This window comes from Anas platyrhynchos, chromosome 14, assembly GCF_047663525.1.
Source record: "Anas platyrhynchos isolate ZD024472 breed Pekin duck chromosome 14, IASCAAS_PekinDuck_T2T, whole genome shotgun sequence".
Classification (NCBI taxonomy): domain Eukaryota; kingdom Metazoa; phylum Chordata; class Aves; order Anseriformes; family Anatidae; genus Anas; species Anas platyrhynchos.
In genome coordinates this window covers 24,232,501-24,251,071 of record NC_092600.1, presented here as the reverse complement: position 1 = coordinate 24,251,071, position 18,571 = coordinate 24,232,501, and positions in this window count along the sequence as shown.

Here is an 18,571-nt window from a genome sequence, read left to right as displayed (position 1 = left end):
ACCGAAACCCGCAAACTTGGTTCCCCCCTCATTTTGGTTCCTCCCCCGGTGCGCCCCACAAATGGGTCCCCCCGGCAAGCGCACCCCGCACACTTGGTTCCCCCTTCATTTTGGTTCCCCCCCGGTGCGCTCCGCAAATGCGTCCCCCCGGCAACAGCACCCCGCACACTTGGTTCCCCCCTCATTTTGGTTCCTCCCCCGGTGCGCCTCGCAAATGCGTCCCCCCGGCAAGCGCACCCCGCACACTTGGTTTTCCCCTCATTTTGGTTCCCCCCAACCCTTGGGGTCCCCCCAAGCCCCATGGACCCGCCCCCCCCTTGGTGCCCCTCCCCAATTTTGTACCCCCTGCCGTCCTACCCGTGCCCGCAGCAGCCGCTCGCGCTCCGCCAGCGCCTCCCGCACCCGACACTGCATCTCGGCCAGGTGGAGGCAGGCGCTGGGGGGGGGGGAATAAATTCGGGGGGGTCAATTTGGGGGGGGTCTGGGGGCATTTGGGGGGCTGGGGGCGCATTTAGGGGGCGGAGGGCACTGGTTCTCACCTGGAGGACCCGGCGTCGAGCCCCCCCGGGGGCAGCTGCAGGGCCAGGATGCCTGGGGGGGTGCGGGGGGGGGCATGTCAGCACCCCCCAGACCGAAACCCCAAAACCGCTGCCGTTGACCCCAAAACCGCCGCCGTTGACCCCAAGGTGGCCGCTGGTGACGCCGGTAGGGCCACCGGGCGCCCCGCGGGCCACTGGGAGCGGAAGACGGGCATGAAGCTGCCGGTGGACGGCGGCCACGCTAAAATGCTAGGTCAGCCGCGGGTTGGGGCTCTGGGGGGGGCACCCCATAGGGTCACATCCCCCCCAAAACCCCCCCGGCCTCATAGAGACCCCCCCCAGCCCCAAAGATCCCACCCCAAACCCTGTAGGTGCTCCTACAAACCCTACAGGCACCTTCTCCAGATGTTCCCCACAACCTCCCAGCCCCACAAGTGCAATGTGTCCGGGCGGCGCCGCGCTAAAATGTGTCCGGGCGGCGTCGCGCTAAAATGTGCCCTAACCCTAACCCTAACCCTAACCCTAACCCTGCATTTCCAGGCATGCTCTGGGCACCCAACATGGCCTCCCGGAAGCCTGGTGCCGGAAAACTATATTTACCAGCATTCCTTGGACAGCCGGCACAGCCAATCACGGGCCGAGTTTTCAAGAATTACATTTACCAGCACGCACTGTAACCCTAGCCCTTACCGCCTTTACAAAAAAGCCTCAAGCCCTAACCCTAAAAATCCTCGAAACCCCTACAGACATAACCCAAAATATTTACCACACTAAACACCTGAAGACCTATGCCTAAATCTCCTAACCCAATAAATTAAGACGTTCAAATCCCAAGCCCACAAAATTAAGACGTTCAAATCCCAAGCCCAAAAAACATGAATCTCAAAACCTAAACCCAAAAACTAAAACCTAAAAACCCAAAAACCTAAACCCAAAAACGCTCCAAACACTAATCCAAAAAAATAAGACGCTCAAAGCACTAACACAAAATATTAAGATGCTCAAAACCCTAACGCAAAAAATTAAGATGCTCCAAACCCTAACCCAAAAAATTAGGACACTCAAAACCCTAACCCTGGAGAACCTAACCTGAAAAAATAAATAAATAAATAAATAAATAAAACTAAAATTTTAAAACCCTAACCCTAAATAATTGACCAAAAAGAAAATCCTAAGACCCTAACCCTAAAAAACCTTTCAACACTACAACCCATAAACTCTAAAACCCTAACACACTAACCCTGAAAAACTTAAAACCTTAACCCCCAAATCCCTAAAATACTAACCGTTAAAAATCCAAACCTAAACAACTTAAAATCCTAAACATAAACCCTGAGAACACTTACGCTGAAACCCAACGCTAGTGCCCTACCCCTGAAACCTTAACAGCGTCTATCAATCTTTGGAAAATAACATAGCCTCAGGAGAGGATCTCACTACGCTTACCCTGACTCTGACTCTGACACTAACCCTAACCCTAACCCTAACCCTAACCCTAACCCTAACCCTAACCCTAACCCTAACCCAAGCCCCATGGACCCCCCCCGGTGCGCCCCTCAAATTCGTCCCCCCGGCAACCGAAACCCGCAAACTTGGTTCCCCCCTCATTTTGGTTCCTCCCCCGGTGCGCCCCACAAATGGGTCCCCCCGGCAAGCGCACCCCGCACACTTGGTTCCCCCTTCATTTTGGTTCCCCCCCGGTGCGCTCCGCAAATGCGTCCCCCCGGCAACAGCACCCCGCACACTTGGTTCCCCCCTCATTTTGGTTCCTCCCCCGGTGCGCCTCGCAAATGCGTCCCCCCGGCAAGCGCACCCCGCACACTTGGTTTTCCCCTCATTTTGGTTCCCCCCAACCCTTGGGGTCCCCCCAAGCCCCATGGACCCGCCCCCCCCTTGGTGCCCCTCCCCAATTTTGTACCCCCTGCCGTCCTACCCGTGCCCGCAGCAGCCGCTCGCGCTCCGCCAGCGCCTCCCGCACCCGACACTGCATCTCGGCCAGGTGGAGGCAGGCGCTGGGGGGGGGGGAATAAATTCGGGGGGGTCAATTTGGGGGGGGTCTGGGGGCATTTGGGGGGCTGGGGGCGCATTTAGGGGGCGGAGGGCACTGGTTCTCACCTGGAGGACCCGGCGTCGAGCCCCCCCGGGGGCAGCTGCAGGGCCAGGATGCCTGGGGGGGTGCGGGGGGGGGCATGTCAGCACCCCCCAGACCGAAACCCCAAAACCGCTGCCGTTGACCCCAAAACCGCCGCCGTTGACCCCAAGGTGGCCGCTGGTGACGCCGGTAGGGCCACCGGGCGCCCCGCGGGCCACTGGGAGCGGAAGACGGGCATGAAGCTGCCGGTGGACGGCGGCCACGCTAAAATGCTAGGTCAGCCGCGGGTTGGGGCTCTGGGGGGGGCACCCCATAGGGTCACATCCCCCCCAAAACCCCCCCGGCCTCATAGAGACCCCCCCCAGCCCCAAAGATCCCACCCCAAACCCTGTAGGTGCTCCTACAAACCCTACAGGCACCTTCTCCAGATGTTCCCCACAACCTCCCAGCCCCACAAGTGCAATGTGTCCGGGCGGCGCCGCGCTAAAATGTGTCCGGGCGGCGTCGCGCTAAAATGTGCCCTAACCCTAACCCTAACCCTAACCCTAACCCTGCATTTCCAGGCATGCTCTGGGCACCCAACATGGCCTCCCGGAAGCCTGGTGCCGGAAAACTATATTTACCAGCATTCCTTGGACAGCCGGCACAGCCAATCACGGGCCGAGTTTTCAAGAATTACATTTACCAGCACGCACTGTAACCCTAGCCCTTACCGCCTTTACAAAAAAGCCTCAAGCCCTAACCCTAAAAATCCTCGAAACCCCTACAGACATAACCCAAAATATTTACCACACTAAACACCTGAAGACCTATGCCTAAATCTCCTAACCCAATAAATTAAGACGTTCAAATCCCAAGCCCACAAAATTAAGACGTTCAAATCCCAAGCCTAAAAAACATGAATCTCAAAACCTAAACCCAAAAACTAAAACCTAAAAACCCAAAAACCTAAACCCAAAAACGCTCCAAACACTAATCCAAAAAAATAAGACGCTCAAAGCACTAACACAAAATATTAAGATGCTCAAAACCCTAACGCAAAAAATTAAGATGCTCCAAACCCTAACCCAAAAAATTAGGACACTCAAAACCCTAACCCTGGAGAACCTAACCTGAAAAAATAAATAAATAAATAAATAAATAAAACTAAAATTTTAAAACCCTAACCCTAAATAATTGACCAAAAAGAAAATCCTAAGACCCTAACCCTAAAAAACCTTTCAACACTACAACCCATAAACTCTAAAACCCTAACACACTAACCCTGAAAAACTTAAAACCTTAACCCCCAAATCCCTAAAATACTAACCGTTAAAAATCCAAACCTAAACAACTTAAAATCCTAAACATAAACCCTGAGAACACTTACGCTGAAACCCAACGCTAGTGCCCTACCCCTGAAACCTTAAAAGCGTCAATCAATCTTTGGAAAATAACATAGGCTCAGGAGAGGATCTCACTACGCTTACCCTGACTCTGACTCTGACACTAACCCTAACCCTAACCCTAACCCTAACCCTAACCCTAACCCTAACCCTAACCCTAACCCTAACCCTAACCCTAACCCTAACCCTAACCCTAACCCTAACCCAAGCCCCATGGACCCCCCCCGGTGCGCCCCGCAAATTCTTCCCCCCGGCAACCGAAACCCGCAAACTTGGTTCCCCCCTCATTTTGGTTCCTCCCCCGGTGCGCCCCGCAAATGGGTCCCCCCGGCAAGCGCACCCCGCACACTTGGTTCCCCCTTCATTTTGGTTCCCCCCCCGGTGCGCTCCGCAAATGCGTCCCCCCGGCAACAGCACCCCGCACACTTGGTTCCCCCCTCATTTTGGTTCCTAACCCGGTGCGCCTCGCAAATGCGTCCCCCCGGCAATCGCACCCCGCACACTTGGTTTTCCCCTCATTTTGGTTCCCCCCAACCCTTGGGGTCCCCCCAAGCCCCATGGACCACACCCCCCTTGGTGCCCCCCCCCAATTTTGTACCCCCTGCCGTCCTACCCGTGCCCGCAGCAGCCGCTCGCGCTCCGCCAGCGCCTCCCGCACCCGACACTGCATCTCGGCCAGGTGGAGGCAGGCGCTGGGGGGGGGGGAATAAATTGGGGGGGGTCAATTTGGGGGGGGTCTGGGGGCATTTGGGGGGCTGGGGGCGCATTTAGGGGGCGGAGGGCACTGGTTCTCACCTGGAGGACTCGGCGTCGAGCCCCCCCGGGGGCAGCTGCAGGGCCAGGATGCCTGGGGGGGTGCGGGGGGGGGCATGTCAGCACCCCCCAGACCGAAACCCCAAAACCGCTGCCGTTGACCCCAAAACCGCCGCCGTTGACCCCAAGGTGGCCGCTGGTGACGCCGGTAGGGCCACCGGGCGCCCCGCGGGCCACTGGGAGCGGAAGACGGGCATGAAGCTGCCGGTGGACGGCGGCCACGCTAAAATGCTAGGTCAGCCGCGGGTTGGGGCTCTGGGGGGGGCACCCCATAGGGTCACATCCCCCCCAAAACCCCCCCGGCCTCATAGAGACCCCCCCCAGCCCCAAAGATCCCACCCCAAACCCTGTAGGTGCTCCTACAAACCCTACAGGCACCTTCTCCAGATGTTCCCCACAACCTCCCAGCCCCACAAGTGCAATGTGTCCGGGCGGCGCCGCGCTAAAATGTGTCCGGGCGGCGTCGCGCTATAATGTGCCCTAACCCTAACCCTAACCCTAACCCTAACCCTAACCCTAACCCTGCATTTCCAGGCATGCTCTGGGCACCCAACATGGCCTCCCGGAAGCCTGGTGCCGGAAAACTATATTTACCAGCATTCCTTGGACAGCCGGCACAGCCAATCACGGGCCGAGTTTTCAAGAATTACATTTACCAGCACGCACTGTAACCCTAGCCCTTACCGCCTTTACAAAAAAGCCTCAAGCCCTAACCCTAAAAATCCTCGAAACCCCTACAGACATAACCCAAAATATTTACCACACTAAACACCTGAAGACCTATGCCTAAATCTCCTAACCCAATAAATTAAGACGTTCAAATCCCAAGCCCACAAAATTAAGACGTTCAAATCCCAAGCCCAAAAAACATGAATCTCAAAACCTAAACCCAAAAACTAAAACCTAAAAACCCAAAAACCTAAACCCAAAAACGCTCCAAACACTAATCCAAAAAAATAAGACGCTCAAAGCACTAACACAAAATATTAAGATGCTCAAAACCCTAACGCAAAAAATTAAGATGCTCCAAACCCTAACCCAAAAAATTAGGACACTCAAAACCCTAACCCTGGAGAACCTAACCTGAAAAAATAAATAAATAAATAAATAAATAAAACTAAAATTTTAAAACCCTAACCCTAAATAATTGACCAAAAAGAAAATCCTAAGACCGTAACCCTAAAAAACCTTTCAACACTACAACCCATAAACTCTAAAACCCTAACACACTAACCCTGAAAAACTTAAAACCTTAACCCCCAAATCCCTAAAATACTAACCGTTAAAAATCCAAACCTAAACAACTTAAAATCCTAAACATAAACCCTGAGAACACTTACGCTGAAACCCAACGCTAGTGCCCTACCCCTGAAACCTTAACAGCGTCTATCAATCTTTGGAAAATAACATAGCCTCAGGAGAGGATCTCACTACGCTTACCCTGACTCTGACTCTGACTCTGACTCTGACACTAACCCTAACCCTAACCCTAACCCTAACCCTAACCCTAACCCTAACCCTAACCCTAACCCTAACCCTAACCCAAGCCCCATGGACCCCCCCCGGTGCGCCCCTCAAATTCGTCCCCCCGGCAACCGAAACCCGCAAACTTGGTTCCCCCCTCATTTTGGTTCCTCCCCCGGTGCGCCCCACAAATGGGTCCCCCCGGCAAGCGCACCCCGCACACTTGGTTCCCCCTTCATTTTGGTTCCCCCCCGGTGCGCTCCGCAAATGCGTCCCCCCGGCAACAGCACCCCGCACACTTGGTTCCCCCCTCATTTTGGTTCCTCCCCCGGTGCGCCTCGCAAATGCGTCCCCCCGGCAAGCGCACCCCGCACACTTGGTTTTCCCCTCATTTTGGTTCCCCCCAACCCTTGGGGTCCCCCCAAGCCCCATGGACCCGCCCCCCCCTTGGTGCCCCTCCCCAATTTTGTACCCCCTGCCGTCCTACCCGTGCCCGCAGCAGCCGCTCGCGCTCCGCCAGCGCCTCCCGCACCCGACACTGCATCTCGGCCAGGTGGAGGCAGGCGCTGGGGGGGGGGGAATAAATTCGGGGGGGTCAATTTGGGGGGGGTCTGGGGGCATTTGGGGGGCTGGGGGCGCATTTAGGGGGCGGAGGGCACTGGTTCTCACCTGGAGGACCCGGCGTCGAGCCCCCCCGGGGGCAGCTGCAGGGCCAGGATGCCTGGGGGGGTGCGGGGGGGGGCATGTCAGCACCCCCCAGACCGAAACCCCAAAACCGCTGCCGTTGACCCCAAAACCGCCGCCGTTGACCCCAAGGTGGCCGCTGGTGACGCCGGTAGGGCCACCGGGCGCCCCGCGGGCCACTGGGAGCGGAAGACGGGCATGAAGCTGCCGGTGGACGGCGGCCACGCTAAAATGCTAGGTCAGCCGCGGGTTGGGGCTCTGGGGGGGGCACCCCATAGGGTCACATCCCCCCCAAAACCCCCCCGGCCTCATAGAGACCCCCCCCAGCCCCAAAGATCCCACCCCAAACCCTGTAGGTGCTCCTACAAACCCTACAGGCACCTTCTCCAGATGTTCCCCACAACCTCCCAGCCCCACAAGTGCAATGTGTCCGGGCGGCGCCGCGCTAAAATGTGTCCGGGCGGCGTCGCGCTAAAATGTGCCCTAACCCTAACCCTAACCCTAACCCTAACCCTGCATTTCCAGGCATGCTCTGGGCACCCAACATGGCCTCCCGGAAGCCTGGTGCCGGAAAACTATATTTACCAGCATTCCTTGGACAGCCGGCACAGCCAATCACGGGCCGAGTTTTCAAGAATTACATTTACCAGCACGCACTGTAACCCTAGCCCTTACCGCCTTTACAAAAAAGCCTCAAGCCCTAACCCTAAAAATCCTCGAAACCCCTACAGACATAACCCAAAATATTTACCACACTAAACACCTGAAGACCTATGCCTAAATCTCCTAACCCAATAAATTAAGACGTTCAAATCCCAAGCCCACAAAATTAAGACGTTCAAATCCCAAGCCTAAAAAACATGAATCTCAAAACCTAAACCCAAAAACTAAAACCTAAAAACCCAAAAACCTAAACCCAAAAACGCTCCAAACACTAATCCAAAAAAATAAGACGCTCAAAGCACTAACACAAAATATTAAGATGCTCAAAACCCTAACACAAAAAATTAAGATGCTCCAAACCCTAACCCAAAAAATTAGGACACTCAAAACCCTAACCCTGGAGAACCTAACCTGAAAAAATAAATAAATAAATAAATAAATAAAACTAAAATTTTAAAACCCTAACCCTAAATAATTGACCAAAAAGAAAATCCTAAGACCCTAACCCTAAAAAACCTTTCAACACTACAACCCATAAACTCTAAAACCCTAACACACTAACCCTGAAAAACTTAAAACCTTAACCCCCAAATCCCTAAAATACTAACCGTTAAAAATCCAAACCTAAACAACTTAAAATCCTAAACATAAACCCTGAGAACACTTACGCTGAAACCCAACGCTAGTGCCCTACCCCTGAAACCTTAAAAGCGTCAATCAATCTTTGGAAAATAACATAGGCTCAGGAGAGGATCTCACTACGCTTACCCTGACTCTGACTCTGACACTAACCCTAACCCTAACCCTAACCCTAACCCTAACCCTAACCCTAACCCTAACCCTAACCCTAACCCTAACCCTAACCCTAACCCTAACCCTAACCCTAACCCTAACCCTAACCCTAACCCAAGCCCCATGGACCCCCCCCGGTGCGCCCCGCAAATTCTTCCCCCCGGCAACCGAAACCCGCAAACTTGGTTCCCCCCTCATTTTGGTTCCTCCCCCGGTGCGCCCCGCAAATGGGTCCCCCCGGCAAGCGCACCCCGCACACTTGGTTCCCCCTTCATTTTGGTTCCCCCCCCGGTGCGCTCCGCAAATGCGTCCCCCCGGCAACAGCACCCCGCACACTTGGTTCCCCCCTCATTTTGGTTCCTCCCCCGGTGCGCCTCGCAAATGCGTCCCCCCGGCAATCGCACCCCGCACACTTGGTTTTCCCCTCATTTTGGTTCCCCCCAACCCTTGGGGTCCCCCCAAGCCCCATGGACCACACCCCCCTTGGTGCCCCCCCCCAATTTTGTACCCCCTGCCGTCCTACCCGTGCCCGCAGCAGCCGCTCGCGCTCCGCCAGCGCCTCCCGCACCCGACACTGCATCTCGGCCAGGTGGAGGCAGGCGCTGGGGGGGGGGGAATAAATTGGGGGGGGTCAATTTGGGGGGGGTCTGGGGGCATTTGGGGGGCTGGGGGCGCATTTAGGGGGCGGAGGGCACTGGTTCTCACCTGGAGGACTCGGCGTCGAGCCCCCCCGGGGGCAGCTGCAGGGCCAGGATGCCTGGGGGGGTGCGGGGGGGGGCATGTCAGCACCCCCCAGACCGAAACCCCAAAACCGCTGCCGTTGACCCCAAAACCGCCGCCGTTGACCCCAAGGTGGCCGCTGGTGACGCCGGTAGGGCCACCGGGCGCCCCGCGGGCCACTGGGAGCGGAAGACGGGCATGAAGCTGCCGGTGGACGGCGGCCACGCTAAAATGCTAGGTCAGCCGCGGGTTGGGGCTCTGGGGGGGGCACCCCATAGGGTCACATCCCCCCCAAAACCCCCCCGGCCTCATAGAGACCCCCCCCAGCCCCAAAGATCCCACCCCAAACCCTGTAGGTGCTCCTACAAACCCTACAGGCACCTTCTCCAGATGTTCCCCACAACCTCCCAGCCCCACAAGTGCAATGTGTCCGGGCGGCGCCGCGCTAAAATGTGTCCGGGCGGCGTCGCGCTATAATGTGCCCTAACCCTAACCCTAACCCTAACCCTAACCCTAACCCTGCATTTCCAGGCATGCTCTGGGCACCCAACATGGCCTCCTGGAAGCCTGGTGCCGGAAAACTATATTTACCAGCATTCCTTGGACAGCCGGCACAGCCAATCACGGGCCGAGTTTTCAAGAATTACATTTACCAGCACGCACTGTAACCCTAGCCCTTACCGCCTTTACAAAAAAGCCTCAAGCCCTAACCCTAAAAATCCTCGAAACCCCTACAGACATAACCCAAAATATTTACCACACTAAACACCTGAAGACCTATGCCTAAATCTCCTAACCCAATAAATTAAGACGTTCAAATCCCAAGCCCACAAAATTAAGACGTTCAAATCCCAAGCCCAAAAAACATGAATCTCAAAACCTAAACCCAAAAACTAAAACCTAAAAACCCAAAAACCTAAACCCAAAAACGCTCCAAACACTAATCCAAAAAAATAAGACGCTCAAAGCACTAACACAAAATATTAAGATGCTCAAAACCCTAACACAAAAAATTAAGATGCTCCAAACCCTAACCCAAAAAATTAGGACACTCAAAACCCTAACCCTGGAGAACCTAACCTGAAAAAATAAATAAATAAATAAATAAATAAAACTAAAATTTTAAAACCCTAACCCTAAATAATTGACCAAAAAGAAAATCCTAAGACCCTAACCCTAAAAAACCTTTCAACACTACAACCCATAAACTCTAAAACCCTAACACACTAACCCTGAAAAACTTAAAACCTTAACCCCCAAATCCCTAAAATACTAACCGTTAAAAATCCAAACCTAAACAACTTAAAATCCTAAACATAAACCCTGAGAACACTTACGCTGAAACCCAACGCTAGTGCCCTACCCCTGAAACCTTAAGAGCGTCAATCAATCTTTGGAAAATAACATAGGCTCAGGAGAGGATCTCACTACGCTTACCCTGACTCTTACTCTGACCCTAACCCTAACCCTAACCCTAACCCTAACCCTAACCCTAACCCTAAACCTAACCCTAACCCTAACCCTAATCCTAACCCTAACCCTAACCCTAACCCTAACCCTAACCCTAACCCTAACCCTAACCCTAACGCTAACCCTGAAACTTTAAAAGCGTCAATCAATCTTTGGAAAATAACATAGCCTCAGGAGAGGATCTCACTACGCTTACCCTGACTCTGACTCTGACACTAACCCTAACCCTAACCCTAACCCTAACCCTAACCCTAACCCTAACCCTAACCCTAACCCTAACCCTAACCCTAACCCTAACCCTAACCCAAGCCCCATGGACCCCCCCCGGTGCGCCCCGCAAATTCTTCCCCCCGGCAACCGAAACCCGCAAACTTGGTTCCCCCCTCATTTTGGTTCCTCCCCCGGTGCGCCCCGCAAATGGGTCCCCCCGGCAAGCGCACCCCGCACACTTGGTTCCCCCTTCATTTTGGTTCCCCCGCCGGTGCGCTCCGCAAATGCGTCCCCCCGGCAACAGCACCCCGCACACTTGGTTCCCCCCTCATTTTGGTTCCTCCCCCGGTGCGCCTCGCAAATGCGTCCCCCCGGCAAGCGCACCCCGCACACTTGGTTTTCCCCTCATTTTGGTTCCCCCCAACCCTTGGGGTCCCCCCAAGCCCCATGGACCCCCCCCCCCTTGGTGCCCCCCCCCAATTTTGTACCCCCTGCCGTCCTACCCGTGCCCGCAGCAGCCGCTCGCGCTCCGCCAGCGCCTCCCGCACCCGACACTGCATCTCGGCCAGGTGGAGGCAGGCGCTGGGGGGGGGGGGAATAAATTGGGGGGGGTCAATTTGGGGGGGGTCTGGGGGCATTTGGGGGGCTGGGGGCGCATTTAGGGGGCGGAGGGCACTGGTTCTCACCTGGAGGACTCGGCGTCGAGCCCCCCCGGGGGCAGCTGCAGGGCCAGGATGCCTAGGAGGGTGCGGGGGGGGGCATGTCAGCACCCCCCAGACCGAAACCCCAAAACCGCTGCCGTTGACCCCAAAACCGCCGCCGTTGACCCCAAGGTGGCCGCTGGTGACGCCGGTAGGGCCACCGGGCGCCCCGCGGGCCACTGGGAGCGGAAGACGGGCATGAAGCTGCCGGTGGACGGCGGCCACGCTAAAATGCTAGGTCAGCCGCGGGTTGGGGCTCTGGGGGGGGCACCCCATAGGGTCACATCCCCCCCAAAACCCCCCCGGCCTCATAGAGACCCCCCCCAGCCCCAAAGATCCCACCCCAAACCCTGTAGGTGCTCCTACAAACCCTACAGGCACCTTCTCCAGATGTTCCCCACAACCTCCCAGCCCCACAAGTGCAATGTGTCCGGGCGGCGCCGCGCTAAAATGTGTCCGGGCGGCGTCGCGCTATAATGTGCCCTAACCCTAACCCTAACCCTAACCCTAACCCTAACCCTAACCCTGCATTTCCAGGCATGCTCTGGGCACCCAACATGGCCTCCCGGAAGCCTGGTGCCGGAAAACTATATTTACCAGCATTCCTTGGACAGCCGGCACAGCCAATCACGGGCCGAGTTTTCAAGAATTACATTTACCAGCACGCACTGTAACCCTAGCCCTTACCGCCTTTACAAAAAAGCCTCAAGCCCTAACCCTAAAAATCCTCGAAACCCCTACAGACATAACCCAAAATATTTACCACACTAAACACCTGAAGACCTATGCCTAAATCTCCTAACCCAATAAATTAAGACGTTCAAATCCCAAGCCCACAAAATTAAGACGTTCAAATCCCAAGCCCAAAAAACATGAATCTCAAAACCTAAACCCAAAAACTAAAACCTAAAAACCCAAAAACCTAAACCCAAAAACGCTCCAAACACTAATCCAAAAAAATAAGACGCTCAAAGCACTAACACAAAATATTAAGATGCTCAAAACCCTAACACAAAAAATTAAGATGCTCCAAACCCTAACCCAAAAAATTAGGACACTCAAAACCCTAACCCTGGAGAACCTAACCTGAAAAAATAAATAAATAAATAAATAAATAAAACTAAAATTTTAAAACCCTAACCCTAAATAATTGACCAAAAAGAAAATCCTAAGACCCTAACCCTAAAAAACCTTTCAACACTACAACCCATAAACTCTAAAACCCTAACACACTAACCCTGAAAAACTTAAAACCTTAACCCCCAAATCCCTAAAATACTAACCGTTAAAAATCCAAACCTAAACAACTTAAAATCCTAAACATAAACCCTGAGAACACTTACGCTGAAACCCAACGCTAGTGCCCTACCCCTGAAACCTTAAGAGCGTCAATCAATCTTTGGAAAATAACATAGGCTCAGGAGAGGATCTCACTACGCTTACCCTGACTCTTACTCTGACCCTAACCCTAACCCTAACCCTAACCCTAACCCTAACCCTAACCCTAAACCTAACCCTAACCCTAACCCTAATCCTAACCCTAACCCTAACCCTAACCCTAACCCTAACCCTAACCCTAACCCTAACCCTAACGCTAACCCTGAAACTTTAAAAGCGTCAATCAATCTTTGGAAAATAACATAGCCTCAGGAGAGGATCTCACTACGCTTACCCTGACTCTGACTCTGACTCTGACTCTGACACTAACCCTAACCCTAACCCTAACCCTAACCCTAACCCTAACCCTAACCCTAACCCTAACCCTAACCCTAACCCAAGCCCCATGGACCCCCCCCGGTGCGCCCCGCAAATTCTTCCCCCCGGCAACCGAAACCCGCAAACTTGGTTCCCCCCTCATTTTGGTTCCTCCCCCGGTGCGCCCCGCAAATGGGTCCCCCCGGCAAGCGCACCCCGCACACTTGGTTCCCCCTTCATTTTGGTTCCCCCCCGGTGCGCTCCGCAAATGCGTCCCCCCGGCAACAGCACCCCGCACACTTGGTTCCCCCCTCATTTTGGTTCCTCCCCCGGTGCGCCTCGCAAATGCGTCCCCCCGGCAAGCGCACCCCGCACACTTGGTTTTCCCCTCATTTTGGTTCCCCCCAACCCTTGGGGTCCCCCCAAGCCCCATGGACCCCCCCCCCCTTGGTGCCCCCCCCCAATTTTGTACCCCCTGCCGTCCTACCCGTGCCCGCAGCAGCCGCTCGCGCTCCGCCAGCGCCTCCCGCACCCGACACTGCATCTCGGCCAGGTGGAGGCAGGCGCTGGGGGGGGGGGGAATAAATTGGGGGGGGTCAATTTGGGGGGGGTCTGGGGGCATTTGGGGGGCTGGGGGCGCATTTAGGGGGCGGAGGGCACTGGTTCTCACCTGGAGGACTCGGCGTCGAGCCCCCCCGGGGGCAGCTGCAGGGCCAGGATGCCTAGGAGGGTGCGGGGGGGGGCATGTCAGCACCCCCCAGACCGAAACCCCAAAACCGCTGCCGTTGACCCCAAAACCGCCGCCGTTGACCCCAAGGTGGCCGCTGGTGACGCCGGTAGGGCCACCGGGCGCCCCGCGGGCCACTGGGAGCGGAAGACGGGCATGAAGCTGCCGGTGGACGGCGGCCACGCTAAAATGCTAGGTCAGCCGCGGGTTGGGGCTCTGGGGGGGGCACCCCATAGGGTCACATCCCCCCCAAAACCCCCCCGGCCTCATAGAGACCCCCCCCAGCCCCAAAGATCCCACCCCAAACCCTGTAGGTGCTCCTACAAACCCTACAGGCACCTTCTCCAGATGTTCCCCACAACCTCCCAGCCCCACAAGTGCAATGTGTCCGGGCGGCGCCGCGCTAAAATGTGTCCGGGCGGCGTCGCGCTATAATGTGCCCTAACCCTAACCCTAACCCTAACCCTAACCCTAACCCTAACCCTGCATTTCCAGGCATGCTCTGGGCACCCAACATGGCCTCCCGGAAGCCTGGTGCCGGAAAACTATATTTACCAGCATTCCTTGGACAGCCGGCACAGCCAATCACGGGCCGAGTTTTCAAGAATTACATTTACCAGCACGCACTGTAACCCTAGCCCTTACCGCCTTTACAAAAAAGCCTCAAGCCCTAACCCTAAAAATCCTCGAAACCCCTACAGACATAACCCAAAATATTTACCACACTAAACACCTGAAGACCTATGCCTAAATCTCCTAACCCAATAAATTAAGACGTTCAAATCCCAAGCCCACAAAATTAAGACGTTCAAATCCCAAGCCCAAAAAACATGAATCTCAAAACCTAAACCCAAAAACTAAAACCTAAAAACCCAAAAACCTAAACCCAAAAACGCTCCAAACACTAATCCAAAAAAATAAGACGCTCAAAGCACTAACACAAAATATTAAGATGCTCAAAACCCTAACACAAAAAATTAAGATGCTCCAAACCCTAACCCAAAAAATTAGGACACTCAAAACCCTAACCCTGGAGAACCTAACCTGAAAAAATAAATAAATAAATAAATAAATAAAACTAAAATTTTAAAACCCTAACCCTAAATAATTGACCAAAAAGAAAATCCTAAGACCCTAACCCTAAAAAACCTTTCAACACTACAACCCATAAACTCTAAAACCCTAACACACTAACCCTGAAAAACTTAAAACCTTAACCCCCAAATCCCTAAAATACTAACCGTTAAAAATCCAAACCTAAACAACTTAAAATCCTAAACATAAACCCTGAGAACACTTACGCTGAAACCCAACGCTAGTGCCCTACCCCTGAAACCTTAAAAGCGTCAATCAATCTTTGGAAAATAACATAGGCTCAGGAGAGGATCTCACTACGCTTACCCTGACTCTTACTCTGACCCTAACCCTAACCCTAACCCTAACCCTAACCCTAACCCTAACCCTAACCCTAACCCTAACCCTAACCCTAACCCTAACCCTAACCCTAACGCTAACCCTGAAACTTTAAAAGCGTCAATCAATCTTTGGAAAATAACATAGCCTCAGGAGAGGATCTCACTACGCTTACCCTGACTCTGACTCTGACACTAACCCTAACCCTAACCCTAACCCTAACCCTAACCCTAACCCTAACCCTAACCCTAACCCTAACCCTAACCCTAACCCTAACCCTAACCCAAGCCCCATGGACCCCCCCCGGTGCGCCCCGCAAATTCTTCCCCCCGGCAACCGAAACCCGCAAACTTGGTTCCCCCCTCATTTTGGTTCCTCCCCCGGTGCGCCCCGCAAATGGGTCCCCCCGGCAAGCGCACCCCGCACACTTGGTTCCCCCTTCATTTTGGTTCCCCCCCGGTGCGCTCCGCAAATGCGTCCCCCCGGCAACAGCACCCCGCACACTTGGTTCCCCCCTCATTTTGGTTCCTCCCCCGGTGCGCCTCGCAAATGCGTCCCCCCGGCAAGTGCACCCCGCACACTTGGTTTTCCCCTCATTTTGGTTCCCCCCAACCCTTGGGGTCCCCCCAAGCCCCATGGACCCGCCCCCCCCTTGGTGCCCCTCCCCAATTTTGTACCCCCTGCCGTCCTACCCGTGCCCGCAGCAGCCGCTCGCGCTCCGCCAGCGCCTCCCGCACCCGACACTGCATCTCGGCCAGGTGGAGGCAGGCGCTGGGGGGGGGGGAATAAATTGGGGGGGGTCAATTTGGGGGGGGTCTGGGGGCATTTGGGGGGCTGGGGGCGCATTTAGGGGGCGGAGGGCACTGGTTCTCACCTGGAGGACTCGGCGTCGAGCCCCCCCGGGGGCAGCTGCAGGGCCAGGATGCCTGGGGGGGTGCGGGGGGGGGCATGTCAGCACCCCCCAGACCGAAACCCCAAAACCGCTGCCGTTGACCCCAAAACCGCCGCCGTTGACCCCAAGGTGGCCGCTGGTGACGCCGGTAGGGCCACCGGGCGCCCCGCGGGCCACTGGGAGCGGAAGACGGGCATGAAGCTGCCGGTGGACGGCGGCCACGCTAAAATGCTAGGTCAGCCGCGGGTTGGGGCTCTGGGGGGGGCACCCCATAGGGTCACATCCCCCCCAAAACCCCCCCTGCCTCATAGAGACCCCCCCCTAGCCCCAAAGATCCCACCCCAAACCCTGTAGGTGCTCCTACAAACCCTACAGGCACCTTCTCCAGATGTTCCCCACAACCTCCCAGCCCCACAAGTGCAATGTGTCCGGGCGGCGCCGCGCTAAAATGTGTCCGGGCGGCGTCGCGCTAAAATGTGCCCTAACCCTAACCCTAACCCTAACCCTAACCCTGCATTTCCAGGCATGCTCTGGGCACCCAACATGGCCTCCCGGAAGCCTGGTGCCGGAAAACTATATTTACCAGCATTCCTTGGACAGCCGGCACAGCCAATCACGGGCCGAGTTTTCAAGAATTACATTTACCAGCACGCACTGTAACCCTAGCCCTTACCGCCTTTACAAAAAAGCCTCAAGCCCTAACCCTAAAAATCCTCGAAACCCCTACAGACATAACCCAAAATATTTACCACACTAAACACCTGAAGACCTATGCCTAAATCTCCTAACCCAATAAATTAAGACGTTCAAATCCCAAGCCCACAAAATTAAGACGTTCAAATCCCAAGCCCAAAAAACATGAATCTCAAAACCTAAACCCAAAAACTAAAACCTAAAAACCCAAAAACCTAAACCCAAAAACGCTCCAAACACTAATCCAAAAAAATAAGACGCTCAAAGCACTAACACAAAATATTAAGATGCTCAAAACCCTAACGCAAAAAATTAAGATGCTCCAAACCCTAACCCAAAAAATTAGGACACTCAAAACCCTAACCCTGGAGAACCTAACCTGAAAAAATAAATAAATAAATAAATAAATAAAACTAAAATTTTAAAACCCTAACCCTAAATAATTGACCAAAAAGAAAATCCTAAGACCCTAACCCTAAAAAACCTTTCAACACTACAACCCATAAACTCTAAAACCCTAACACACTAACCCTGAAAAACTTAAAACCTTAACCCCCAAATCCCTAAAATACTAACCGTTAAAAATCCAAACCTAAACAACTTAAAATCCTAAACATAAACCCTGAGAACACTTACGCTGAAACCCAACGCTAGTGCCCTACCCCTGAAACCTTAAAAGCGTCAATCAATCTTTGGAAAATAACATAGGCTCAGGAGAGGATCTCACTACGCTTACCCTGACTCTTACTCTGACTCTGACACTAACCCTAACCCTAACCCTAACCCTAACCCTAAACCTAACCCTAACCCTAACCCTAATCCTAACCCTAACCCTAACCCTAACCCTAACCCTAACCCTAACCCTAACCCTAACCCTAACCCTAACCCTGAAACTTTAAAAGCGTCAATCAATCTTTGGAAAATAACATAGCCTCAGGAGAGGATCTCACTACGCTTACCCTGACTCTGACTCTGACACTAACCCTAACCCTAACCCTAACCCTAACCCTAACCCTAACCCTAACCCTAACCCTAACCCTAACCCTAACCCTAACCCTAACCCTAACCCTAACCCTAACCCAAGCCCCATGGACCCCCGCCCGGTGCGCCCCGCAAATTCTTCCCCCCGGCAACCGAAACCCGCAAACTTGGTTCCCCCCTCATTTTGGTTCCTCCCCCGGTGCGCCCCGCAAATGGGTCCCCCCGGCAAGCGCACCCCGCACACTTGGTTCCCCCTTCATTTTGGTTCCCCCCCGGTGCGCTCCGCAAATGCGTCCCCCCGGCAACAGCACCCCGCACACTTGGTTCCCCCCTCATTTTGGTTCCTCCCCCGGTGCGCCTCGCAAATGCGTCCCCCCGGCAAGCGCACCCCGCACACTTGGTTTTCCCCTCATTTTGGTTCCCCCCAACCCTTGGGGTCCCCCCAAGCCCCATGGACCCCCCCCCCCTTGGTGCCCCCCCCCAATTTTGTACCCCCTGCCGTCCTACCCGTGCCCGCAGCAGCCGCTCGCGCTCCGCCAGCGCCTCCCGCACCCGACACTGCATCTCGGCCAGGTGGAGGCAGGCGCTGGGGGGGGGGGAATAAATTGGGGGGGGTCAATTTGGGGGGGGTCTGGGG